This window comes from Rattus rattus, chromosome 3 (genome assembly GCF_011064425.1).
Source record: "Rattus rattus isolate New Zealand chromosome 3, Rrattus_CSIRO_v1, whole genome shotgun sequence".
In the NCBI taxonomy this organism is placed as follows: Eukaryota; Metazoa; Chordata; class Mammalia; order Rodentia; family Muridae; genus Rattus; species Rattus rattus.
In genome coordinates, this window is record NC_046156.1 from 26,990,170 (window position 1) to 27,017,774 (window position 27,605).

The following is a 27,605-nucleotide window of genomic DNA, read 5'->3' on the forward strand; positions in this document are numbered from 1 at the left end:
ATCCTGGGACATCTAGTCTCAGCAGGACTAAGCCCCGGCTCTCCCACTGAGGCCCAACGAGGTAGTCCAGTATCGTTTTTAATTATGTGTATGTGGGAGAAGGCATATGCATGGGAGAGCAGGTGTCCATGAAGGCCAGAGGCATTCGATCCCCTCCAGATGAAGGTGGAGATAGCTGTGAGTGGCTCAGTGTATACCAGACCCGGATTTGAAGCCTCTGCAAAAGCATTTATGTTACTAAGAGCCACATCCTCTCCAGAGCCTGCCGGTTCTCTCTTTATGGTGGAAACGCTGACCTCTGTTTCTAGAACAAGTCTCAAATCTGTCCCAAGCTCGTGGCATGTGCGGTAGTTCTTATGGTTCTCTTGCGCAAAATACCGACGAATTCCAAATTGTCAATATTTTTCTTTATTGCTCCTGGATGTGCAGAGTTAGGAAAATTCTTCCATCCTCATAATACAGAGGAATTTGCTTCAGTTTTCTTTCTGCACTTGCTTTTATTTTATGTTTGTATTTGGTCACAGGCGTCTAGATTTTTAGCTTTATGAGAAGGGTAAGGAATTTAACTGTTTTTTTTTCTAGATGTCTATTTTCCCAAACCTTCTTAATGTTTTTCCTTTCTTCCACTGGCAAAAGATATGGCTGGCCTGGCAAAGCGAGATAATAAGACCCTATCGGTAGAAAGTAGGTACAGGGCATATAAATTAGGGCAAAACCAAAACGCTTCAATGGCTAGCATTCAGAGCAAAGGACCTAAGAAACCTTTCAGGAGAGGAAATTCATCAATGGCCACGTTAAGGCATGAGTCAAGCAATACATGCCCACTGGCGGACGACATGACTACTGAGTGTCTGCGTCAGAGGATACAGTACACCTGGTCAGCAGCTTAAGGCTGGGGAGGCCACAGGATCTAGGAGAGAATGTGCTCTGAAGTCCTACAAACAGGTAAGTGCTCAAAACAGGAATGTTATTCCAGTCACAAGTGCTCTACGTGAGAAGCTTCTTATTGTAGAGACTTAACGTAGAGACTTAATGTGGAGACTCACAACTGGCCAAAATGGCGAGACTCTGTGACTTCTGAGCCCTCAGCCCTAAAAGGGACCTCTATGATGCCCTCTACCTCATACTGCAGAATGAGGAAGGAAATGCTCATAAGAGTAGGAGGATGGTGAGAAACGCCTGAAACACTGTTCTCAGGAGAATAGGCCATGCCAATCATGAACACACAAGGGCAATGGCTGCCTGCATACCATTTGCATAAATTAAAGACATAAAGGTAGGAGAGGAGCTGGTCTGAAGGGAAAAGGGGGCTAGAGAGAGGAGGAGACACTGAGGGAAGGTAGAGGAGAGGGACTCTGTGGATGGTCTCTGTGATGTACCGAATACTCACACCCAGCTCCGTTCATTGCTGATTTTAAAATCGATAATCTATATTAATCTCATTGTAGTGAGCTGAGCTTCTAGTGAACACACACATTTTTCCTTCTCTGCTGTTGTCGTCATGCCTGCTCTTATTTCGAAATAGCAGAGGAACTTTTATTGGGGTCACATTAAACTTAGTAATGTGAGAATATTTAATTCTGTTCACAAACTTTGAGATTACATATTGTTTTCTCACAACTGTTGTATGCTTTGGGGGATCAATGACATAATAGATCCAGAAAATGAAACTAGAGTATTTTTTCTATATTTTTGATAGACCTTAAAGACATTGAATTGTTGAGTTATTACAGGTATGATAGATTTCTCTGTGAAGCTACCTCAAGAATCCTCTATTGGAAATTAATTTTTGTGGTGATTGTTTTGGTTGTGCTTTTATCAGAGTCATTTGTGGTGAGTTAATTTTCTTCATTATCCATTTATAGATATTTTGTTATTATTATATCTTATATGGGCGTCTTGCCTACATGTATGTCTGTGTAAACATGCATGCGCTTAGGGAGGGCAGAAGAGGGCATCAGATCCCCTGGAACCGGAGTTACTGGGGGTTGGAGAAGCCATTTCTGTACTGGGGAACCAAAGGGGTCCTCTGTAAAGCAGCAAGTGCTCTTAATTTCTGAGCCGTCTCTCAGCTCCTCTTCATTATCTGCTTTTAATCGAGATTTTAAAATCTATTAGTATGAGAGGAAACTGGGAAGGGGGGGATAACATTTGATATGTAAATAAATAAAATATCTGATAAAAATCTATTGGTAGAGAGGCAAAAATAGAACTTCCAAATTTTGGGGAGTGGGGTACTCCGTTTAAGTTTTAACTGTGCCTTTTGCTTTTGTTTTTTTTGTTTTTGTTTTTGGTTTTTTTTTTTTTTTTTTTTATCTCATGGCTTTCTTCTTTGAATTACCTTATGTAACATTTTTACCATTTTTATATTAACCAAGTGGCTTGAAATGACTTGAGAGCTATGTTTCTGTTTTAACTGTTGATATCTACTTTTATCTCCATGGACTACTTAGTGTTCCCTTCAGATTTACTCTATTGTTCTTTTTCTAGATTTTTGAACGGGGTGTTGAGACCATTTGTTTTGATTGCTTTTGATACGTATTTATGAGGCTATGAATATTTCTTTGAAAACTGACGTATACCCAGGGATGTGTGTGTGTGTGTGTGTGTGTGTGTGTGTGTGTGTGTGCTTTTGTTGTTGCTCTTTTAACAAATGTGCCATTTTGAGTTCTTTCTGTTTTCAATGATATATATTTTTATTTGTTTTGAAAACTTGAAATTTTGCTCTTTCATTTTCCATTCTCTGCAATGCTCCTACTGACCTTAAAGAGCTAGCAGATTTTTTTTAAACAAAAAATACAGACACGTGTGTGTGTGTGTGTGTGTGTGTGTGTGTGTGTGTGTGTGTGTGTGTGTGTGTTAAAATAAGCAAGCCCTGGTAAGAAAATTTAGAAAGTGCCTGGAAGAAAACCATCCTCTTTAATAACCTCACTTTTCTCCAAGTTCACTCGTTAGCATTTTTGACCTGCTTAGATGCTCTGCTTGTTCAATAGGCCTACAACATGGAGAACTTCAGTTTGCTGTATAATTTAATACAGTCATAAAACCATACAGTATACACAAACCTGGTTTGTAGCACAATATAGTACATGAAAAATGGATTTGTACCGCCATATAGTGTCCTGCTGAGGTGAGAAATATTGTTTGTAGGAGGAGATTGGGGAAGGGTTTCCCCACATCCTGCTTCATTAATCCCTTTTCTGTTTGGTATTCCTATAGCAATTCACATGTACTCCCTCTATTTGCGGGGGACTTTCAGCAGCTTCTTGACAAGCAGCTCCTTCCAACTGCAAGCTGAAAGCTCATTCTGAAACACACGTACTAAAACAAATCTTTCTCACCCGCTCCAAACTTCAGTCTAAAATCCAAGCCTCAGTGGGCCTGTCATCTTCTCGCTACATGGCCTGTGGAGTATTCTACCTTTGCTTTAGCTCTCTGTCTCTGAACCTATTTCTGCCTCTTCATCTCCATTTAATGGGTGCCTCATATCAGAGCAGCAGTTGAAATGATTACACCTCAGGCTTGCTGGGGGAATTCAGGAGCTTGCCAGGAGCAAAGAAACTCAACAACGTTGTAGAGAAACACAGTCCAACGCAGCCAGGCGAGCACCGGGCAGCATAGACCCAGGGGCAGTGCCAGAACAAGGCCCCGCATCAGTGCAAGAAGCTGAGGAGAGCTAGACCCCCATGGCATGAGGAGAGACCACAGCAGAGGGCCAGCCAGCCAACCTGAGCTGCAGAAGAGCTGGAGGGGAGCAAGCTCACTTTTCCCAGCTGGACCAAGGATCAGATCAAAGAGCCCGATGGAGTCATTTCATCTGGCACCAGAAACCCTTCAGAACCAGAGCCAGGGCTGCCACAGCTGATGCCAAGGGCCCACTAAAAAGGCCTCCCATGGGCGATCCACAGGCAATCCATCCTCGGGGCTGAATAAAGAGGTGGTTTTAGAGACAGCTCTGCCACCCAGCATTGAAATAACCACAGCTACCACAGTAAAGTGTCAACGCCGCCAAGGCCGCTAACAGTTATCCATATCACATCACGAGTCAAGAAAAGCAGGATCACAGCCCTGCTCACAAACCAGCAGCCGATAAAGAAGAAAGGAAGGGAGGGTGTTCGTTTATGATTTCTTTAATATTAAATGAGAAATGGCCCAGCTTAAGGCCTATCAATGGGGATTTTCTTTTTAACGTGAACCCCATCCTGAAAAATGTTCATGTTTAAAAAAAAAAAAAAAAAACAGCCACCCATCTTTACTTCCTTTTGTCATTCGTTTTCTTATCTGGGGAAACAGAACATAAAATACGGCAGACAATACATACACAACACAATTCTAACTCCTGAAGCTCGGGAAAAATCGAGAAGGTAGAGAAATTTTAAGATCCCAAGGTGCGGCACCCCTCTTGTTAAGATGGTGTCTTCTAAACACAAAAGTGAAGCCGTACTCATGAAATCTCAACCACAGAGTTGTCTAAACAAGACCTACACAGTGACACCACCAGTCAACATGCCGATGTGAATGGGGAAGTTTTCAAAAGGCTCCTAAATAAAGAGCTACAGACGGTCAGTGGTAGGAGAGAGCGGGAGGGTCAATGGTAGGAGAGAGCGGGAGGATCAGTTTCTTTTTCCCAGTGACAATCCCCACAATCAGTTTCCCAGTGCCTAGTGTTCAGCCATAAACACATGCACATAGAAGCAGCATTAAATAAATACAGTAGTTTATCTTTCTATTTTTTAAATTTTTTTTCCTCTTATTGAAAATATGTTTTCCCATACAATATATCCTGATTATAGTTTCCCTTCCCTTCCTCCTCCTGTCAGTTCCTCCCCACCTCCCGTTCTCTCTAGATCTACTCCCTTTCTCACTCTTATGAGAAAAGAACAGGCTTCTAAAAGGTTAACAACCAAACATGACAAAATAAAGTACAATAATGAAGCAAAAACCATCATATCAGAGTTGAACGTGGTCTCCCGACAGGAGGAAAAGAGCCCCAGGAGCAGGCACAAGATTCAGAGACCCACTCATCCCCATACTCGGGAGTCCCACCAAAATACTAAGCTAAAAGCTACAGTTAAGACACAGGGGACCTGGTGCAGACCCACGCAGGCCTCGTGCTTGCTGCTTCAATCTCCGTGAGCTCATATGTGCCCTGCTTAGTTGACTCGGAAATTATGGATTCACACTTCACAGATCCATCGGCCCTCCGTGCACAGTGGCGCTGCTCATCGTCCAGTTTTACTACATGTCCTGCCAAAGTAGGCATGATTGCTTAAACTTTGATTAATTAGGTCTTACATTTTTTACTTATTATATCTACTTCCCCCCCTCCTTTTCTCTTCCCCTCCAGCTCCTCACCAGTCTCCCACTCTCTCTCGTGTTCATGACTGGTGGAGTGTTGAACCCAGTTGAGAAGAAAGGTTCCGCAGCAGTTCAAAGTGTGGATTTTGGTTTTAAGCCCAAATCGCTCTTCCCGGTTAGGATGATTGGGCGCTTTCTTTCGTTGGCAGTGTTCAAGTGTGACAGTGACTCGAACTGCATTTCATCGCTACGTCACCACACCAACGCCATCCCATTCTGCTGCTGTTTCAACTCCGCGTGTCAAAGAACTAATCCCATGACTGGAAATGCTCTCCATTGTAACGCTTGCTCGGAGATCCGCTCCACCCTGCAAACATTACAAATGATGTAAATTCACTCAGCAAGGTTCTGAGGATGATGCATTCTCAGCGATTCTTAAGTTTTGTCTCATCTCTGAACGCCGCTTCAAACACAGAAATAAAGAGTATTTACTTCATCGCTGATATTCTCTCTGGGACTCCGTGTCTTGGCTGTCGCTGATGTGCCTATGGCTTTGCTTCCGTTCCTCTGTAATCCATCCTTACTTACTCTCCAGTGGCTTGTATATATCCTTTCACTTGTATTCACCTTCCTTCCTCTATCCTTTTTCTCTTTCTTTCTTCCTGTTCTTGATTCAGCACACTATCATGAATCCCAGGTTAGCCTGGAAGGCACTAGGTAGCCCAGGGTGCCTCAACTTGTGACACTTTGCGTGCCTCAACATTCCCTGACAAGGCGCTCACACCACGGGGTAGGCCTATGTCGCCATCCCTGCCTCATAAAGTTGCCTTCCTATAACTCATTTCGTTTCAGCAACAAGAGTTGCTAGCTTCAGTTTTCGCTCTTTCGTCCCTCTTTTGGCTCTCAATGATGTTTTGTTAATGATAGTTACTAAATACAACAGAATAACAAGTCACGGCAAACCTTTTAGACTGTCAATAAATCATTCTCTCTTTTTTATTATTTCAGTTACCATACTAAGGGTTTCTTTACCTCCTAAATAATCCATACCACCTGAGCTACATCCCCACTCCCCTAAATATGATATTATTCTGAACTTCAAGTGAACAGGGACTTATTCTGTAGTCTATTCGTACCATCCAAGCAGCCCTATGCCCACAGGAAGTGCTCAGCAGATGATTCTGGATTCTCTCTTCCCCTGTGACCTGGCCTTTTGAGTTTTCAATCCGAAGAACCCTGAGTGCGTGTCCACACTTCCTTTCCGTTCACTCTTCATTGTAAAACACAGATGTAAGTTTAGTGTTAAACGGAGGCAGCATCAGAGACTCGTATGATGCCTGAGATTTTTTAAGTGGACATCACTGCTCTGGTTTTCAACACACTGTATGTAAACTAATTAGATCCAATTCTGTGGAAGTAAACTCAGAGTATCTCTACAAGGTCAATTAGGAGTACCCAACATCCGAAAAAACATCTCATTCTGAGTAACTCTTCTTCCTAGCAGGGGAAGACATTTTGAGTGGAAAACTTTTCTGTGTCCAGTGACTGCTCAGGGGATGCCAGGGTTTTCTGTTGCAGGAGATGAACTTACTGAGGGAGCTGCTGGCTTCGGACCTGCAAATATGGGGACTGGCAGTGTTCACACACAGATACTCTATCAGGGACGCATCAGGAGGGCTCTAAGATTTGTCTGGATATAGCCTGTTAGCAAAAAAGGACACATGCTATGTTATTTGTTGCAACTGTTAAAAAAGCACCCAAATTAAAGGAGCTTGTTTTTCAAGGCTTTAATAGGTAAAAGTAACAAACTACACACATGAGTTAAATATTTTTATAGCTTTAAACATAGATTTCAAGTTAGAATGATATTGAACATAAATAATATATTTCATTAGGTAGAGTGAAGTTGAATTTTTCTCTGTTACACCCAAAGTGCATCAGGAAAAGTGACCTGGCTTGTAGTCCAGTGTTCTGGGGACAGAGGCAGGAGGATAACCATGAGTTCAAAGACAACATGGGCTACTTAATAAGTTACAGACAAATCAGGGCTTGGTGAGACTGCATCTCAGAAGAAACAAAGACAGAAGAGATAAGAGTGCTTCAACTGAGGTCCTTTCACACATGAATAAATGACCATTGGTCAGACCATTTTATGAGAGTACTGGGAAGAGCTTAGTATTAGATAAAGGTAACATGAGTAGCAGGAGTCATAGCATATCCCGATAATTCTAAGATTAGGGGGAACATGCCAAATTTTGTTAAAAAGTCTAAGATAGAATAGACGAGTCCTAGTCTGTAGAAACCTCTCCCCTCCTGGGAGCATCGAAGACTTCTCACAGGACAGCACTGATCTTCAAATTCATTTATTGTCCATTTGTGGTTATCTGAGTGAAGGCAGAGATCCACAGAGCCGTTTATGGAAACCAAAGCTTTCCGCAGGCAACTTCAACAATGGGTCCACATCTAGTTTTCTTTTCTTGTTCATTTTATTATGCAAATAGCAGTTCTGGTTATGACGTTTTTACAAGCGTGTGCTACCATGGTTGGTTGGCTGACAGCGGTTGCCTTCTTGCATTCCCATCATCCCTCACTGCCATCTTCCTCCCTGCGCATGACCCTTTTTGCTTTGGTGTCCCACATGTTGTTTTGCTGATACCTCTGATGCATAAACTTGTATTTCACTGGGAAGTTATAAATCATGAGTCTGAATACGCCATTGTCACAACCTTGGCCAAGGTAAAAAGTATAATTTCCCAATTTGGTGGAATTTTTGGAGGCTTAAAAATGGTAAATAGTGCATCATTTTTCCTTCACATTCTCCATTTCCTTCAACCGTGTTTACACCCACAGTGCAAACTCCGTAGTTGCACATTTTTTTTTTTGTTCATATAAACCAAGTTATAGAGAAGCTGTTAAATGATGGCCAAGGCGTCTTCCTTTCACAGTACGCTAAACTTTTGCATAATAAATTCTGTGTGTGTGTTTGAGACTAGCTGCTCGGACGTATCGCACTTATTGCTTTTTTTTCATGCTGAGATAGACTGTGCCTAAACCCATTTGCTCTTCAAGTGCTTGGAGCCTGCTTTGCTCCTGGGTGCCAAATACATTCTGGCAGGAGCCTGAAGGTCTCCGTGGAGCAGCTGGTGTCAGCATTGCATAAAATATGCTTCTGAAATGGATCATTCTGCTGCTCAGGGAACATGCAGTAGAGGCTTAGCTGAAATAAAGAAAAGAACAAAGCTATGGCATCAAAATAAAATCAAGGGGATCAGAGATTAAGGTTATTTATATATACTGGCATGGACCTCAATATTCTAAACTTCACAGCTGTTCAAAATTTGAGAAGAAATCAAATATATCATAACGTCTCGTTGCCTGGTGGGTTCTTGGGTCAGGTATAGTTAGCATCCATCTACCACTAAGGAGCCCCTGCTATACTGATTGTGTCTCCTTCTGCTTTGCACTTTGAACTTTAGTTTAAGAGCTGGATCCCACATTGGTCAAGTGGGTCAAACCCCAGCTGTGTGACGTCCTGACTCTCTGACCTTGAGCAGAAATTTTAACCTATTTAATTTCTGGTTTTTCCATTCACTTTGTTGCTGCGGAGTGGGAGGGCCATTGTTTTTTGACTTTGGGATTGCGACGAGTTCATGGAACTACCTAGGTAGCCGTGAGGCTCAGGTTTATATCTCAGTTATGACATCCTCCGTGAGCATTAACAACGGCCGCTGCCTTCCATGAGGGCGCATAGCCAACCATTAGCGTCAAATGAAGGCACTTCTAGCTCTAAAAAGGTGTGTCAGAGATAACGGATGCAGCGACTGGTCTTGAGAGAGGAAGCCTGATTTCTTCCCCAGATGCCCTCACTGCTCCATAACTCAGCTGGAGTCATCCTTCACAGTAGCTGCTTGGTCCGATTTAAGTCATCCTCACTGCCAGGCCACGATCTGATGATCCACACAGGAAAGTTGACTATCCATGATATCCCTAAGGAACTGTCCTCTCTGGGCAGGCGCTGTCTCAGCTGATGGTTCCAAGATGTGGGAAGGTACAGCCATCTCACGCTGAGCCTAATAAATCCTGTAAGTTCAAAGTTAACCTAACTCATGGACCTGTCTGATCCCTTGAGAATTATTTAATATTTTGGGCCCATTTCATGTCCTTATGGTAGGAAAGAACAGAAGGGAAGCCACTCTACCTAGAAGAATAAATTAATTTTAAAATGAGAATGCAGTATTTTATCAGATTTAATTTTAATTTGTTTGGTTAGGATTCTGTTTTGCTTTGTGTAAATGTACTGTCTATACAAACAGGGGAAGCTAGGTAGGAAGAGCAATTAGATGGAAAGAATCTTAAAACAGCCAGTGCAGAATTGATAAAAAGGAAAGAAACATCTTATGCATAATACAGTTTGGAGGTAAGGATGCAGAATTCTAAAAACTCATCTTTAAAATGACTGGCATATATTAAATGCAAAAAAGACATAACAAGTAAAAAAAAAGCAGTTTCTACAGCAGAGTGGGTAGCATATGTAATTTATCCATGTGGAGTTGAGGACACTTACAGAGGTCAATGGTCCTTCCACCCTGTGGATTTGGGTTTTTGAACTCTGATCATCAGGTTTTGCAGCAAGCTCCTTTACCTACTGAACCATCTTTTTATTTGCAGTATTTTAAGCAAGCATAGAAAATGAATGGGATGTTGAGTCTGGAATCTGGATGGTGTGAAAGAATAAAAGAAACTCAAAGATGTCTCTTTGCTGGTAGCTTCAGGCACATGCATTCAGAGGGATCTTCCTCTGTGTTGGGATGTTAGCCTAAGGAGTAAGCCTATGCTAACCCTGTTACGAAAGGATGTGCTCAGGTGCTGAGTAGTGGCTGCTCCTAGAGGTACAGAGTATGACAGAGCCCCTGTCTGCCACTTGTTTCCCAAGTCCAGTGACTAAGTATACAGGATCAAATGGGAATCGCTAACAATTGGCTCTCCAGCCCTTCATTCATTGCAGATGAGAACAGAACAAATCAGTGTGCTGGAGCCATCAAAACCATCTGAAGTCCCCATAGCATGCTTCCAGAATATACAGACAGAAGTGTAGCAATTTATGTGGCAGAGGGACTACGAGAAGTTGGGTCTGATGGATGCGTCAAATCCAGCATTTGGGAGACTGAGACAGGAGGATCACAGGCTGGAGGTGAGCAGGGACTACTGAGAAAGCAATTGTTGGGAACAGTCTTTAAAAAAGAAAAAATAAGGTAAATCCAAGCAGTGCAGAAGGATAATCCATTCTGAGGCGTCTGCACCAGCCAACAGGCAGCCCCGGAGAACCATCAGAACTTTGACTGCTCCTGCCCACTCTGGTTCGTTCCTGGAGCCCTGTGTACCCTGAAGGGACACTTCTTAGAAATAGCTGTTCTCACCCCGGTTGTTGTGAATCTTGTTTACTAACAAAATTGAAAAAATCTGACTTTTTCATATTAATCTATTAGCCCACCTATGTTCTATTTTAGGGTCCAAACAGTGCCTCTTCAGAGTAGAACATGAAACGCAGTGCCTGAGTATTTTGGTGGTCTAAGGCATTCAGATCAAGCTGTTAAGAGGGACAAGTCTCTGGGGATGTTAGCATCGGCAGAGTCAACCTTGTTGAAACTACATTCAGTAGCTGGAAGTGTATTCCTGCAGCTAAAGCACCTGTCTAACATTCAACACAAGAGCAAGACCTGGGTTCAATCCTCAGCACTAATAAGGACAGAAAGAGAGAGAGAGAGAGAGAGAGAGAGAGAGAGAGAGAGAGAGAGAGAGGGGTTAAAGGAAGGAAGGAAGAAAGGAAAAGGAAATAAAGAAAGAAAGAAAGGAAAGACAGAAAGAAAGACAGAGAGAGAGTGAGGAAGGATAGGAAAGGAAGGAAGGAAGGAAAGAAAGAAAGCAAGGAAAGAAAGAAAGAAAGAAAGAAAGAAAGAAAGAAAGAAAGAAAGAAAGAAAGAAAGAAAGAAAGAAAGAAAGAAAGAAAAGAAAGGAAGGAAGGAAGGAAGAGGACTAGAGAGATAGAAATGGCGGTAGTGAAGTTATTCCAGACATTTTCACTGGTTAATTGGAAGAGACTTCTACTTGACTGATGGAGTTGGGTTTAGAATAAGGCTGCTTTTTATTAAACAGTCTTTGAATGCCTGACACTTGTTATGTTCTTCAGATGATTAAAGGAATCTTTTCTACTTTAGTAATCAGACTACATAAATAACTCCTAAAGATAACCCCGACACATAGGCCTACCAATATGTAAAGGCTTAGCCTACCCACTTTTCACCCAAGGTCCTGGGAGGGTGTTGTGAAACAGAATGCTTAAAACAGTTTCAGGACACTTTATGACGGTTGAGGAGGGAAGCAAGAATGACCTGGCCAAACAATGGGAAGAAGGACAGCCCCCAGGCTGGAAATGCGAGACTCATTAGTTGTTCCTGGCAAGCGCTTCTGACCATGACTTTTATGGTACCCACTGGGAAGAGGAATGTCCAAAATGTTTCCATCACAACCTATGCCCAGAATACAGCTATTTTAAAAAAGGAGGAGCCCATCAGTCCAGTTCTATATTCCAGTGAGATACACATTCTCAGGACAGAGGAGTGAATATAGTATCCGGAGCCAGATTGAGCTGTGGGTTTGCTTGAGCTTCAAACAAACAACCAAGCTTAATAAATGGAAGAATACAAGCAAGCCAAATGATTCAATGATGCCAACAAGAGAAGAAAAATAGAAAAGACACACTGGCATTATCCAAAATGGAAACTGAATGGGTAGATTTCACACTTTGCAGGACTGAATAAATGGTTTCCATCAGAAATCAAGGATCCCCTGCAAATTGTTGGACTAATGTCAGGCAAAACAAAACAAAGCTGCAGGGCCCTACCATGACCTGTGTGTGGTCAGTCTGCTTAGTTAGTATCTGAGGCTTGAGCCCCTAAAACTCAAAGTCCAAGGTCCAGCGACTTGTCATTGAGTGGCATCCCAGTCTGGGTGGGCAAGCGATGGACATTCTTTTCCTGACTCTCAGCCACAAGAGAAAGGCAGCCTGTTTGGGTGAAAGAGACTGAATCCTTGATACTTCTTTTGATTATCTTTTGCCAGTGACTGCAGAGAATAGTGACACATTGTGATTAGGAATGCGTTCGAAAATTTCTTATTTTAAATCAAGAGTGGAAATCAGAAAGGAAGATTGGCCAGACATTCCCACACCCAGGGCCTGAGGCTCTTGTGGGTTTCTTTTTTGCCAAGGGTAAACAGAACTTAATTGCAAGGCCAACAGTTTCCATTTGCCGTGTTGCAACATGCACACATGCAGCCTACAAAATACCCTTTTGAATTAATTAATCAAATCAATCATCAATAATCTTAGAATATAATTCCGTATAAAGAACAAATTTGTAGATTCTACAACCTAAACAATTTTTATGGACGAAGGACTTTCACCTACATGTTTTTTTCTTCTATTCTTTCCCCATCTCCCTTGGGGAAAAATGTCCAATAAAAGAAGAGAAAATGTGAAATTTTATGATACTTTGTTCTTAAATTTAATTGTGTGTGTGTGTGTGTGTGTATGTGTGTGTGTGTGTGTGTGTGTGTGTGTGTGTGTGTATTCATTAGTACTTGCCCACAGTACATGGAGGCCGGAGGACAACCTTGGGTGTTGGGCCATCTCCTTCATGTAGATCCCTGGATTAAACAGAGACAGGGCACTGAGATGACTCCAACAAATAAAAAGCAGAGACAGCAAGCCTGTTTCTGTCATATTAAAAAAAAAAATGATCTTTTCTATTAAAATTCAGAAACATGCTTACTAGGTTAAAAAAGGAATTGTGTATTGCAAACTGCTTCTCATAAAAAGATAATGCGTATAAATGAAGTATTGCAATTTAAACCATATTCTCATTAACATCCTAGAGGAAGAGAGAGTATGAAAAGAAAAGCTGTGAGGGATGGAAAGGGATCTTTCCATGTTTTCTTTATTTCAGGCTCAGTCAGGTGATTTGGTTTAATTTGCTTGGCATTGTTTTTTTGCACATTGAATAATATTTTTAGCTCCTGTGTTGACTCTTCTATGGAAAAAAACACCTGTAGTTTAAGGATTATTTAAGTCAAACCTGGATCTAAGTTGTGCTTGAAACCTGCTAGATGTTAATAATGGGGTTTTTTTTCCCCCAAGAACAAATAGTGTTAAATTGTCTAGAGGTCACTACCATAACAAATCCTTTTAGGGTCACTATTAATTATGTGCTGGCTTTTTTAGTGTTACAGGTTTTATATGGGGAGTTGCTGCCTATCCTTCTGAATAGATACAATTTGATCCTCAGCTGCTTTTTCCTGAATCTTTTTTTGTTTTAGCACATTCCCTCTTAAATTTCCTTTCATACAGATACGAATTGTCCAAACTGATTTATGAAATTGTGTTACTCAAAATGTTGAACTCCAAGTAGAGGGACTCAAAAAGACAGAAGACGGCGTTTTCCTTCTCCGGAAGGATAGTTTTCCTGATGCTATTCCACTTAAGAGACATCTACTCTCCGTCAGTGCTCCTCCTCAGGCCAGGCTTTGACTGTATGAATGAAAGCCATTGATATCACTGCAACACTGCGCTGCCGCTTACGCGCCCATTGTTATTGAGTCATGAATTCATTCTTGGTGTGTTAGCGTGTAGCTTTTCTTCCCTTCTCCCCATGAAGAGCGGCTGTAATGAAGACAATATAATGAGGTTAATGGTTAATCCTTTAAGCGTGCTGCATATGCTTCCAATTCCTTGTAAACAGACGAACATATAGAAGTAATTTTAGAATTTATGTTATTTTTACCCAGAAACTTTTTAATATCTCTGCTCTTTCGTATATAGTTATATCGAGGGTTTTTGCATTCCTTCTTTCTACGGGATAAGTTTGAACTGCCCTCCACTTCTGTGTCCTCGATAATACTGAAATCAGTAATCTTTACAGACTTGAGTTTAGTTGAGGCATCCTGAGATGTAGGAATGGATGTATTTTCACTGGGACAGGACAGGAAAATAATAAAACAAACGAACTTCTTTCCATGCCACGCTGCTCCAACATACTAAGCAGCAACACATAAAATTAAATCTTACTCCTCATGATTTCAATCTGGCAACAACTTATTGAAAGGAACTTGCATGTGGAGATTTCTGCAAGTGGAAAAGGAGAATACAAAGTCCACTATTAATAATGGAAACTTGATGAGAATACCCGTTTTGAGGTTGAGCCTAGAAATAAGATATAATGCCCCTTAGTGACTTTGGTCACTAAAGTATAAATAGAATATGGTCTGAGAATTCCAGTGCCTTTAGCATTTTGCAGGTCAATACCTTCAGAGGAGCCAAAAGGAACCCAAAATAAACTACAAGTGGTTTTGAGTTTAAATGAAATGATATCTAGAGGACTTCTAATTGACCAAGTGTTTTTTTGAAGACTAATTCTTAACTTAATATATAGCTCATTGATTTTGAAAGATCTGTCCCTGCCTACAAACTGAAAGGACAGGACAGGATCTCTTTTCTGGCATCGTTGTCTAGAGTGGAAATTACACACGGAGGCTACTGGCTGGAGAGGGCTCTGGTGCAAACATCATCCTGTGAATGTGTCTGGAAATGCAGAAGATAATTGGAAACAGAAAGAAATAGCCTGAAGTTGTGGTTGAGAGAGAGAAAATTTCTGCACTGTCTTGGAGGCCAGGCTGAGAAAGACTGAAATAACAAAAATATACTACAGAATAGACAGCTCATCCATGACAGAATCAGTGATTAAGTTTGGGGTTCCAGAGTAGGTAGAGAAATGACAGAATGAAAGCATGGGGCTCACTGCGTTTTGTTTTATTTTCACTATTCTATCCCTACTCTTTCCTGCTCTCCACCTACTCTCATTGTGATCTTCTGCACTGCACATTGTCCTTGACTTTGCCTCTGTTTTTTAAATCTGTTAGCTTTTCTGGAATTTGCATTCACTTTTAATATAACTAAAGAAAAGATTAAAGCAATTGAATTCAGGTTATCCAATAGCCATGTGACACACAAAAATTAATAGTAACTTGACTACCCATTAAGGCTGTACTTGATCTTCACTCCTAATACCACCTCTGGAGCTTATTTCTGTAATATTTGGGTTTGGTTTACCAAAGACCACTGCTTTCCTGGAAAGATTACATTCAAGTACCTTTTTGTGCGTATTTTTTTAATTTACATTTCAAGTGTTATCCTTTCCTACCTATTTCTGTAGGGTGTTCCCTTTTAACACCCTTCTCCTGCTTCTGACTTACCTATTTTGATTTAAAGCCTTGACAGGACAAAGGGATTCTCTATCATTGAATTTTCCTTGAGCATCCTCTGCTATATATACAGCTGGAGCCGGAATTCTATCATGTGTACTCTTTGGGTAGTGGTTTGGTCCTAGAATACGGATTTGGTTGTTATTGTTGTTCTGTAGGGTTATGACTCCTTCAGTTCCTTCAATCCTTTCTCTAACTCCTCCAATAGAAACTCATTCTCAGTTCGTGTTGGCTGCGACATTTATCTTTGTATTTGTCAGGCTCTGGCAGAAACTCAGCTCAGCTATCAGGCTCTGTCAACATACACTTCTTGTCTCATCAGCCATTTCTGGTTTGGTGGCTGTATATATATGGATTGATGATCCCAGGTGGAGCAGGCTCTGAATGGCCATTCCTTGATCTCTGCTCAATTTCCTCATAACTCCCTCCTATGAATATTTTGTTCTATCTCAGTTAAACATCCTGAATTTGTCATTCTTCTTGAGCTTCATATGATCTGTGGTTTTTCATTGATAAAAATATGAGCTTTGATTAATATCTTCCTTGTGTGTGTGTGTGTATGTATGAGAGAGAGAGAGAGAGAGAGAGAGAGAGAGAGAGAGAGAGAGAGAGAGAGAGAGAGGAGTTTAGGATTTAGGATGATATTTTCTAGTTCCATCGTTTGCCTATAGATTTAACAAGTTATTATTTTTTAATATGAGTAGTACTCCATTGTGTGTGCATTTTTGAATCATTTCACTCTAAAGAATCCTAGGTTCTTTTCCAACTGCGTTATTATAAATAAAGGCTGCTATAAACATAATTAGACATGTGTATTTATATGTTGGAGCATCTTTTGAGTATATGTCAGGAGGTGTTATTTGGGTCACCAGAATTTGTACTATCTTAATCTTCTAGGAACTTCAGACTGATTTCCTGGTGGCTGTGCCAACACCAATCCCACAACAATGGAGGAGTGTTCCTTTTTCTCACATCACTTACCAACAACTGTTGTATTGGCTTTGGATCTGTTCTAATTGGTGGCATGAGTAGAATCTCAGGTTATTTTGTTTCCTGATGGCACTAAGATGTGTTCTGGTGCTTCTCCAGCCATTGATCTACTCATTCTTTGTTTAGCTCCGTACCCCACTTTTTAATAGGGCTATTTGATTCTCTGGAATCTAACTTCTTGAGTTCTTTGTATATATTGGATATTATCCCTCTATCCAATATAGGATTATGAATCTTTTCTTTGATCTGTTGATTGCCATTTATCCTAATAACAGTGTCCTTTACTTACAGAGATTTGCAATTTTATGAGGTCCCGCTTATAATTCTGGTCTTAGAGCATAAGCCATTGGTGTTATTCTGTTCAGGGTGTCACATTTATTGAGGACCTTCCCACTTTTGCTTCTATTAGTTTCAGTGTATTTGTTTTTTTTTGTGTGTGTGGAGGTCCTTGATCCACTTGGACTTGGAGCTTTAATACAGGCGATAAGAATGGATTGATCTACATTTATCTATATACTTTGACCTCCAGACTCCATCAGCACAATTTGTTGAAAATGCTATCTTTTTTCCACTGGATGGTTTGGCTCATTAAAGATCAAGTGACCACATAGGTATGTGGGTTCATTTCGTTTAATTCTATTCGACTTGGTTACCTGCCTATCCTTGCCAATATCATACAGTTTTTATGACTATTGCTCTGTAATACTGTTGGATTCAGTTGACATTCCCCAAATTCTTTTATTAGGATAGGTTTACTTCTAACCTACACCTGGTTTTCATCCTTGATTATGCTCTATGAAGCATTGAGTTGGAATTTTGATAAGGGTTGCATTGAATCTGTAGATTGCTTTTGGCAGCCAGCCATTTTAATATTAATCTATGCCAATACGAAAATGAAGATCTTTCCATCTTCTGAGATATTCTTGATTTCTTCTTTAGAGAGACTTGGGGATTCTTGTCCTTGACCTTTTCACTTTCTTGCTTAAGTCCACACTGAGGTATTTTATATTAGCTAGCTATTGTGAGGGTGTCCATTTTCTAATTTCTTTTATAACCTGTTCATCCTTGAGAGTAGAGGAAGGCCACTGGTTGTTTGAAGGAACACCCATATAGAAGGGAGGGTTTGGGGATGTTGGCCTGGAAACGGAAAGGGAATAATAATTGGAGAAATCAATAAAACCTTAAGATTAATAAAGATGGAGGGAAAAACAAAATTTTATACCTGACACTTTGCTGAAGTTGTTTATAGAATTACTTGAGTTCTCTGGTGGAACACAAGGGTCACTTAAGTATATTATCCTTTTCATCTACAAATAGTGAATTTTGACTTCTTCCTTTCCTCTTGTATCCCTTTGACTTCCTTTGTTGTCCAGTTAACTCTGGCTGGGACTTTAAGAGTACTATGAATAAGTAGGGAGAGTGGGCGAGGCCTTTGTCTAGACCACAGGTTTGATGGGATTGCTTCAGAAGGTTTCTATTTAGTTTGATGACAGCTACTGAGTTTTGTTGTATGTACTTTTGTGATGTTTAGATATGGGCCTTGAATTTCCCCAGTGCCAGGACTTTTTATCCTTGAAGGGTTTCAATTTGTGATACTTCTCAGCATCTAATGTAGTTGTGGAGTTTTCATAATTTGTTTACATAGTGGATTAGATGATGGATTTCCATATATTGAATGATCCTGCATCCCTGGAATGAAGCCTTGGGGGTAAGTGGGTAATCATTTTGATGTATTCTTGGATTTGATTTACAACAATTTTGTGAAATTTTGTGTAATATTCATAAGAAATTGTTCTGAAGTTCTCTTTTCTTTGTTGGGTCTTTATTGTGATTTGGATATAAAAGCATGGTGTGTATAGAAGGAATTTGGTAGTGCTCCTACTGGCTATTTTGTGGAATAGTTTGGACAGTATTGGTTTGAGGTCTATGAAGTTCTAACAGGCCTTTGTAGTAGGAACTGATGATTTTTTTTTAATTTCTTCAGATTCTGTTGTTTCTTCTCCCTTTTTGTTTCAGATATTGTTAATTTGAATTACTTCCTCTGTGCCTCTAGTTGAATGGCTAGAGTTTATCTATCTTGTTGGATTTTTCAAAAGACCAGCTCCTGGTTTACGTTGATTCTTTAATGTAGTTCTATTTGTTTCTACTTGAGCCGATTTCAGCCTGAGTTTGATTATTCCTACCACTTATCCTCTAGGTGCATTTCTTCTTTTGTTCTAGAGATTTTAGGTGTCTTACAGACTAATGCGATACTCACACTAGTGATGTCTGTCAACTTGAGAACTGAACTTTCCATCAGCTTCACTCCAATCTTGGTCTCACCCTCTCCCCATGGCCAGGTTGCAACCTAACCTCATAGTTGTGTATTTCCTGTTTGATTGCTTAGCAGAATCAGAAAGTAATGACCATAAACTGTGTGTTCAATAGAATTTTAATGACTTCTGATCCTAAGCATTGTATTCTGAGTATTCCCTACCTCAAGTTTACTTTGATTATAAATCACCTTTGGCCTCCCACAGTGAAACTATGATTATGCCACTCTATGCTGGCAGTTTGTTTGGTTTAGTTTGGTTTATCTGGTGGACATAGAGCAACCAGCTCACTTAGATTCATTTTCTTCCAATGTGCCCCACTGCTGTATCAACATTCAAAATTTAATCTGAAATCTGAGAGGGCTTTTGATTTGATCCTTATAACATGTATTAGATTCAAAAAGCAAAGAGGAAAATCTTATCTCTCTGTAATTACTGGAATAAGTAACATTGCCTCATTTTGGAAGGCAATCCAAAATATGAGGTTGTTTTCAGTACCTGACATAGGTTGAAGAAATGGTTGGAACCATCTTAAGATGGTTCATCTGTGAAATATTGGCTGGAAATATGGCTCTCCAATCCTTTGGGGAATTAGAGCACTGATGCTGGTAAAATGTGCAGCAGGTTGGAAACACTTAGATACTTCCATGCCATGTATTTAAATGAAAAACTGTCCCTGAAATCCATGTTCTTTTTCATCATTTTGGGAATTTTGTGCAATGATTTAACAAATTGAGTTGAGTGTCAATGTGGTGTGTGTGTGTGTGTGTGTGTGTGTGTGTGTGCACATGTGGTGTGCATGTATGGTAGTTGTTAAACTGTTTTCCCCTCCTATGGACATCCAGGGATCAGTCTTGGGCTTCAGTCTTTGCTGTGGTGCACTACCCACTAAGGTCATCTTGTTGGCTATGACTCCTGCTTTAAGCAAACAAAACTGCTTTGGCACCATTCATTCCTCAGATCTTCTGATAATGAAGACCACAGACACCTCTTATCAGCTTTTCCCTCAGCAGAAGTGTTTTTGATGAAGAGAGGGCCATAGTGGGCAGTTTCATGTGGGAAGTTAGTCTCAGAACTACATTGTTTTCCATCCTGCAAATCTCCCACCAGCCTTGCTCAACTGTATGTCTGTTTCAGTGTTCAGGCTTCATGTAATGGGTCAAAGGATTCTGGAGAGGAACCCAAAGGGGAATGACTACGGAGAAAAGAAAAGTTTACTACCCCATTTCGCCTGCTCCAAATTTACACATGGGTAGGTGGTTAATGTCTCACTAGGGATGCCTTAACCTTCCTTCCCTATCAGACTAATGGGAAAAGAAGTAACAAACTTCAACCATATTGCTAAACTTCAAAAACAAGAATTGGTTGAACAATAATAGCCTTTTATCATCAAACTTTTATTGGCAGTTAAGTTTAATCCACTGTGGGACAACAGTTGAAACAAACTGTTTATCAAAATGATAAACAACTTCCATATACTTTTTTGATGACTATTTATATACAACTAAAGTGATTTCTCAAAATCTCCCACAGGCCTTTTATTTAAAACCAATGGACATGTTTACTTTATTATTATATTGACATGAGCCATAATTCATTTTCCAAAGGGCTTGCATGGGCTGTTACCTTGGTGTCAATAATCAAAGGGGCAAACATTCAAACTCTACCCAGCAGACCACTCTTCCAGCAAAACTTTACCATGTACAACAACGATGATTTACAATTCATATCTAAACACTTTCGAGGCTGTTCTCCAGGTACTGACATAACATCCCATTTATTTATTTTAAAATAGTTTATGAAAATATAAAGTATAGAAAACACACATGTGAGTGTAGCCCTGGATGACCTGTGGGAGAATCTCTGCCACCGCCATGCCTAACACCAAATTGATCTGGCTTTGTGACAGGGACCTTTATATCCAAATATAACCAAAATTTTCCATATATTTTAACAACAGTGAATCAAATCTCTGAATAATTACACCTGGACACTGCATACTTTCTTGGTTTGAGCCAGGTCCTCGTTATGTGGCCAGGCTATTAACTCCTGTCATTGTCATAGCTTTTCCAGAGCTGTTGTTACAGTGACATCACCTGACTATTATGTTGTGTGCAAGAAAACTAGATGAATTAATAGGCTCACCCCAGGCAATGCCAGATCCCACTAAATCCTTACAAAGCTACATATAACAATTTTCTGCTTACTAACTGAGCTGATGACCACATGAGAGTCCGTGGTTATATGCTTGTGTATATTTTACTACAGTGATTCTGTGTATGTTTAATACACATTAGTTATAACATGCATGTCATGGATGAGCGAACCGCCGCTGCTCACCTTGGTATGCTTATTACAGCGCATGTCTGCGTAACTTCACTGACTCGTTCTGTTCTTTTGGTTAGCTCCAGGTATTTTCTCCCATTATAGTTATGTGCTGCGCTGAGAAGCGAAATAAATTCACAAAGACTACAGTATTGCATCTGGTATACTGGTTTCCATTGATTACATGACACTACAACTAACTCATTCTGCCTCGGCGCTTCCATACAAAAAGAGATGATGAGCATTTCTCTGACATTAACGGTGAATGGCTTTAAAGCTGAACAGAGTGTCGAGGTGAGATAATTACTACTGAAAACGTATCAAGTCCTCCAAGCAAAGCGTTACTATAGTGCTTTGAAGAGCACATATAACAGCTTTACTTAGGGCTAAACATAGTTTATAAAAAATGATGTTTTAACAGTCTAGTTATTTTGTTATTTACATTCCACATCTTCCAAGATTAAATTCAGCAGTTTAGGATTGAATTCTTCCAGTTTAATATTGTAACTTTATCTTTCTTTCTTCAATTTACTAAATTAGTTTGAATTAGACCATTTCAAGGTGGAAGAAGCCTAATGCTGGCATTCTAAAGCTGTCAACCATTCATAAAAAAGAGTAAAAGCAGAAACTTAATTGAACATCAGCTCATATGTTTTATAAAACCATTTCTAAACAAGCTCACATGATTGGAAGGTGTCCTCTAAATAAATAAATGCTTTCTGGAAGACAACTAAATATATTTTCATTACACTGGCCTGTATTACTGTTTGCCATGCAGTAATTTTAAATTAACTTCAAAGTTGTGCTAGCTTTTGAGTTTATATATAATCGACAACCTTAAAGGAAAAATGAGTGCAGCAAGATGTTTATTTTCCTCTCATTTCTCTGGCTTTCGTTCCTTTCATTTTTCCAATTTTACTTTCACATTGACAAAGCAGATCCAATTACCATGGATTGCAAGATGTTTCCCTATGTGATCTGGCATCCTCTTATATCTGCCTTAAGTTAGTAACAACTTTACTTTGTTGAACAATGTTAAGACCCACAGGAAATTTTTAATTTTCTTGACTGAGTTCAGGAGGATACATACTATACAGGCGGGTAACATTGTCTTGATCAAAATTACAGTGTGGCCAATTTCATTTATTATTAGCTGTAGGCAACAGTTTGATGGGTCATAATGATGGATCTAGGATAGTAGTAACACTCTCGTTTACTCAGTTTCCAGGGTGCCACAAGTCACACTTTTGCTAAGAGATGAATTAAGTATAAAACACCTTAGATGTGGCCATTGCCTGCTAAGGATAAACACCATTAGTAGAGGATGCAGCTTCCATTACCCAAGTTGCTACAACACTAAATCAGTTCCCTCAAGAAATGTTTTTTGATGCTATTTCAGGGATATTCCAAGCAGTTGGCTGAATAGATATTTTTCTTTGTATTCAGCAAATATGCAAAGAAAAGGTCTGTAGCACTTTCAGCCTCGGATCATCAATCCCAGCAGATTGAAACAAAGAAGAGGCAGGGGTGAGCAGATGAAAGATAAGTGACCACTAGGACTGCTTTAGCGATTAGTTTATCTACTATAGCTAAACCCTCGGCAAAGGTGCCTTTCCGCAGGAAATAAGACCATAGAGGATTACTGAAAGGAATAAGTAAATGCATTGAAAGCTCAGTGGCCGAAAAGTCGTGACTTAGAATCTGACTGGCAGATATTTCATACAGGGAGGCATAGTAAGCAGCGAATCTGTGCCCGGATTAAGATGTTGCCGTGTTATAGAAAGAAAGAGGATAACAGCACTGGCCAAGAGGAAGCCATGAGCAAGAAGGCATCTCGTGATTAAGACAGCAGGGTCAGGGAGGAATAGTGGATTGAATGTGGAACAGAGGAGGTAAAGACATGAACAGAATGCCGGAGAATAATGTATATGAACTGAGATAAAACTGTATAGACATAGAATAAGTACTGTATGAACTAGAATAAATACTTTATAGATACTGTATAGACATAGAATAAAACAATTACCTCACTGTCACATTTTGAATAACTATCACTTTACAAAGAGTAAAGATATAAGTCTGAAAAAGTCCCCCATCAACAACAAAATAAAAGAAAGTGGTAATTGTGCATTTGGTTTACACTTGCACTAACCCTAATGATATTCCCTGTTAAATAAAATACGAACCATTTGAGGAATAAACAACAGGTCCATAATGAAACATCCAAATTACATTTCTGTGCCAAAGGAACTTTCTCTCACTAAAATACTGCATATTTTTCAAAAAAGCAGACTAAAATTGCTCTGGACACTGTGACACAAAGCTCGGTCCAGTTCTTGCTGAGGATTCATCTGGCCTCTTGGCTTGGGGTAAGACTGGAAGCATAGAGAATCTACATTTGGTCTTGCTTGATCCCTTTCTACATATCCCAGTGTAAGACCAGAGCATTTCAGAAGAGGTTGCACAACTGGTTCAGCCAAATGTCTTGAGGCTTCCATCAACCGACGTCCTAAAACGCATCCTACGGAACAACTAGTACTCTCCTACACGTCTTATGGTGGCAAAAGAAAACTAAACTGCAGGAAAAAAAAATAAATGCAAAAAGTTCACATGAATCATTGTTGATTCGTGAACAATATCAATACATTTCAATCCAAGATGAATAAGTAACACCTTGTCTTTAGACAACGTAATTTACATAACAATGGTAGAGAATATCCTGACTGATGTTGAATAGAAATGTATATGTCACAAACTGCTCAAACCACAATGCTGAAACATGAAGATGCGTGGCCAAACCCTGAGTTGCATTACTTGATGGCAAAATACAAAATTCAAATGCAACGTAATTTTACATCTTCATTCAGTTCCTACAGGAAAATATCTATCTAATTTGCCAAGTGCCAGAATTTTCTTCTTTGCTTAGTTCTTTCCTTAAATATGGTGACCATACAAAGATTTAAAAAGACTTCCTATTATTTCCATTTAGTTCTAGTTAATTTGGTAGTAAAATGGCAAGATAAACAACATTTTATTTCACATATATATTCAATCATTACAGTTGTTAGAAACCAAATAGGAAGACCCTTCTCTCTAAGCAGTAACATATCTCTGAATGAACATAATAAAATTCTTTTCAATAGAGGCACACACAACATGACTAGCATACATTTATGTATGTGTAAACCTGAATATATATATATATATATTTAAATCGGGAAGGTCAATGGTGGGAGGTCTTCCTCTGTGAAACAAACCCTACAAATCCCATCACGAAGTGCGTACATTACTGCTATTGATACAAGATACTGTGTGTGTTTCTGTAATCCAGCACTCAGAAGACAGTAGCAAGAATTTCTTAGGCTAGTACAGTCTACATAAGTTCCAGGACAGCTGAGGCTACATGGAGAGATACTGTCTCCAAAACCTGATGCTATGTTTTTATGTTTTATGTTTTTACTTTAATAAAAAAAAGCAGAAAACCTACTTAAAACTAAAAGTAATTTCATCTTTTTTAACTCCTTACAAAACTTTCATTATGCATTGATTCTTTATGATCGTCATTATGTCATCATCATACCATCTTATATCAAAAGCAAGAAATGACAAATTAGTAAACTTTCTCGTTATAACAGAGGAATAAGAATAACAGTAAGCCTCTTCAGAAGAGCATCGAAAGTTTACAAAGCGATGAGGGAAAATGGAAGTATTAAAACAGAAGAGCAGCAATGAAATGTGCTCTGATGTGACTTTACCTAGCAAGTGAGCAGAGCCAAAGCCTCATCAGAGAGCTTGGTAAAAAAGACCACAGGATGAGCTAGTTCTCCACAGTCACTAGTGTCTTGGGGAATCTGATGTGCCTCACCCATATAGACAGATTTCCTCTTGTCGTGTCACATGTCATGTACAGAGAACCACACTTGGAGTCTTACTAATAAGAAATAATCCCAAGTCAAGGAAGCCTGGTATCCTACCACAAGTCACAAGTGGGAATACCTGTATGAGATAGAACAGGGTGAGGAAAAACAGCACTCAAATATTCTAGTGAGAAATAGTCTATATATAAAGTTTGGAGGTCAGGAGAGTCAGAAGAACCGTGTGATTACATACATGGTTTCTTCCTATCTGAATTCAGGTTGAAAACAAAATGGTACTCCAGATACATTCCTGAGGTCAAAACGCAGATCAATCCTATTCCATCTCACTAAACACTCTAACTTTACTTTTATCTGACCAGGAAGGATACGTAAACTCTAAGTGAATACAAAACATCTGAAATATTATTTTTCTTTTTTAATTAAACGATTCATTTTCTTTGAATAAAATTAAATCCTTTTTGATTACAGTCTTAAAAGAACATCTACATTCAATTTATTGACCAGAAAGGTTTAAAGGTTCTTATAATAATAATAACAATGACAACAATAATAATGTGTATATCAATATGTAACATTTTATCACCCCTATGACCATTTAGGCAGATTAGATTGTGGTCTGAGTTACATATATGGGAAGATAAAGTGTATTGAGCTGAGGGAACTACATTGCATTATAAATAAAAGTACAGGGTAGCAAAGAACAAGTTCTCTTCCTTTTATCAGTTGTTTCCATGGTTCCTCGACTGCTTGTTCTGTAGTCTATTCATGCTAGGGCAGAATCTGGTGGACATGAGCAGTCCTGTTTAGCCTTTGCCTTTCTGTCATGTTCCTCTGAAGCCATCTCTCACACTCTTGTGATTGACAGATAACTTCTGCTGAGCCTTCTCTGGCTACTAGGCTACAGAGTCCTTGCACCACTACCTAAAGCCTACAGTCAGCTCTGCACCTCCTCCACCTGCATAGTGTGGACATTACGCCCCATCATTCCAGATGGTATGACACGTATTCCACATGAGAGCCACATTAAGATAGCAATCCTGGGTTCCCCTGAATGAATATAGCCCTGCCCAAAAGACAAACTCGCCTCTCCCTGCCTTTTCTGTCTCCTAATTAATGTGACAACAATCCTACCTTTCTCTTCTATGATTAAGGTTAATGTAAAGGCCTCTGACGCTCAGTTAACACCAATAGCTTCTCAAATTATTCTAGAAAATAGAAATGGAAGAGGCACATCTACCAGAGCCATTCCTACTAACTCCAATAATCACTATGTCAAAAATTAAGCAAGGTCAAGCAACAACAAGCACTCTAATCCTAGCTAGTGAATACTGATTACAAAACTTCTCCAACAAAATACTTGCAAACCAAATTTAACAACACATTAAGAATGTTACACATGATGACTAGGCTGATTTCATTCCAGGGATTCAGGGAAGGCTCAACATGCACGAATCCAATTAAAACAGAGAGCACATGAAGAGACAAAAGGACAGAAATCAACATGATCATCTCAGTCAAAACAGAAATGTCTCTGACAAGTTTCAATGTCATGATCATTCCATAATAAAGAGGAACAGAAAAAACATACCTTAACATGACAATATGATAAAGGCTCGCTCTCTCTCTAACACATACACACACACACACACACACACACACACACACACACACACACACACACAAAACATACACCCCTGTAAGCATTTTTTTTTCTAAGCTGGGAAAATTAAAATAGCTCCTCTCTCTATAATCCAAGAACAAGGGCAAGGATGACCACCATCTTGTTCTAATCAATGTAAATCTTAGCACAATGAAGAACCACAACATAAAAGTGATACAACTAAGAAAGGAGAGTCCCCTATTATCCCTATTTGTCAATTTAAATCCTATCTTTAAAGATCTTAATGACACAACAGAAATATTTAGATCTACTAATCACTTTATAAAATAACAAGAATATAGAATCAATATGTAAATACATACATTTTGGCTACAGTCCCCTATTTCTAAGCACCCATAAAACACATATGCCCCTTATCAGCTGTTTCAATTGTGACCATTGCATTGAAATGTGAGAAATAATTGAGTTCAGGGGTTTTGTTACATCCTAGCTCTGAGAGCTGACACCCAGTTCCTTTGCTTCTAAGAATATTCTTTGGATTTCACCAGCAAGAGCTGAGGCTGGCAACTGATGGAACGTGACAGTCTTTGGCCCCTTCGTTCATTTTCCCAGTGTTGTATTTGATGCAATTCTTAGCAGTCAGAACCCATACATTTGCTTCCTGACCTCTAGAGAAAGATCAGTGATGGGAGAAAGTCCACAGAGCGGGTCTGATGTTTAAAGAAATAGAAGACCAGGATCGAAATATTCCACTCTAGAAAGTAGTGCTATGAAACCTGGAAAGATGGAGGATGCCATTCTTACGCCAAAACATCCTCATTCCTCCCATCCAGCAAATTTGTAGGCAAGATGGTCTGAAAATACAGA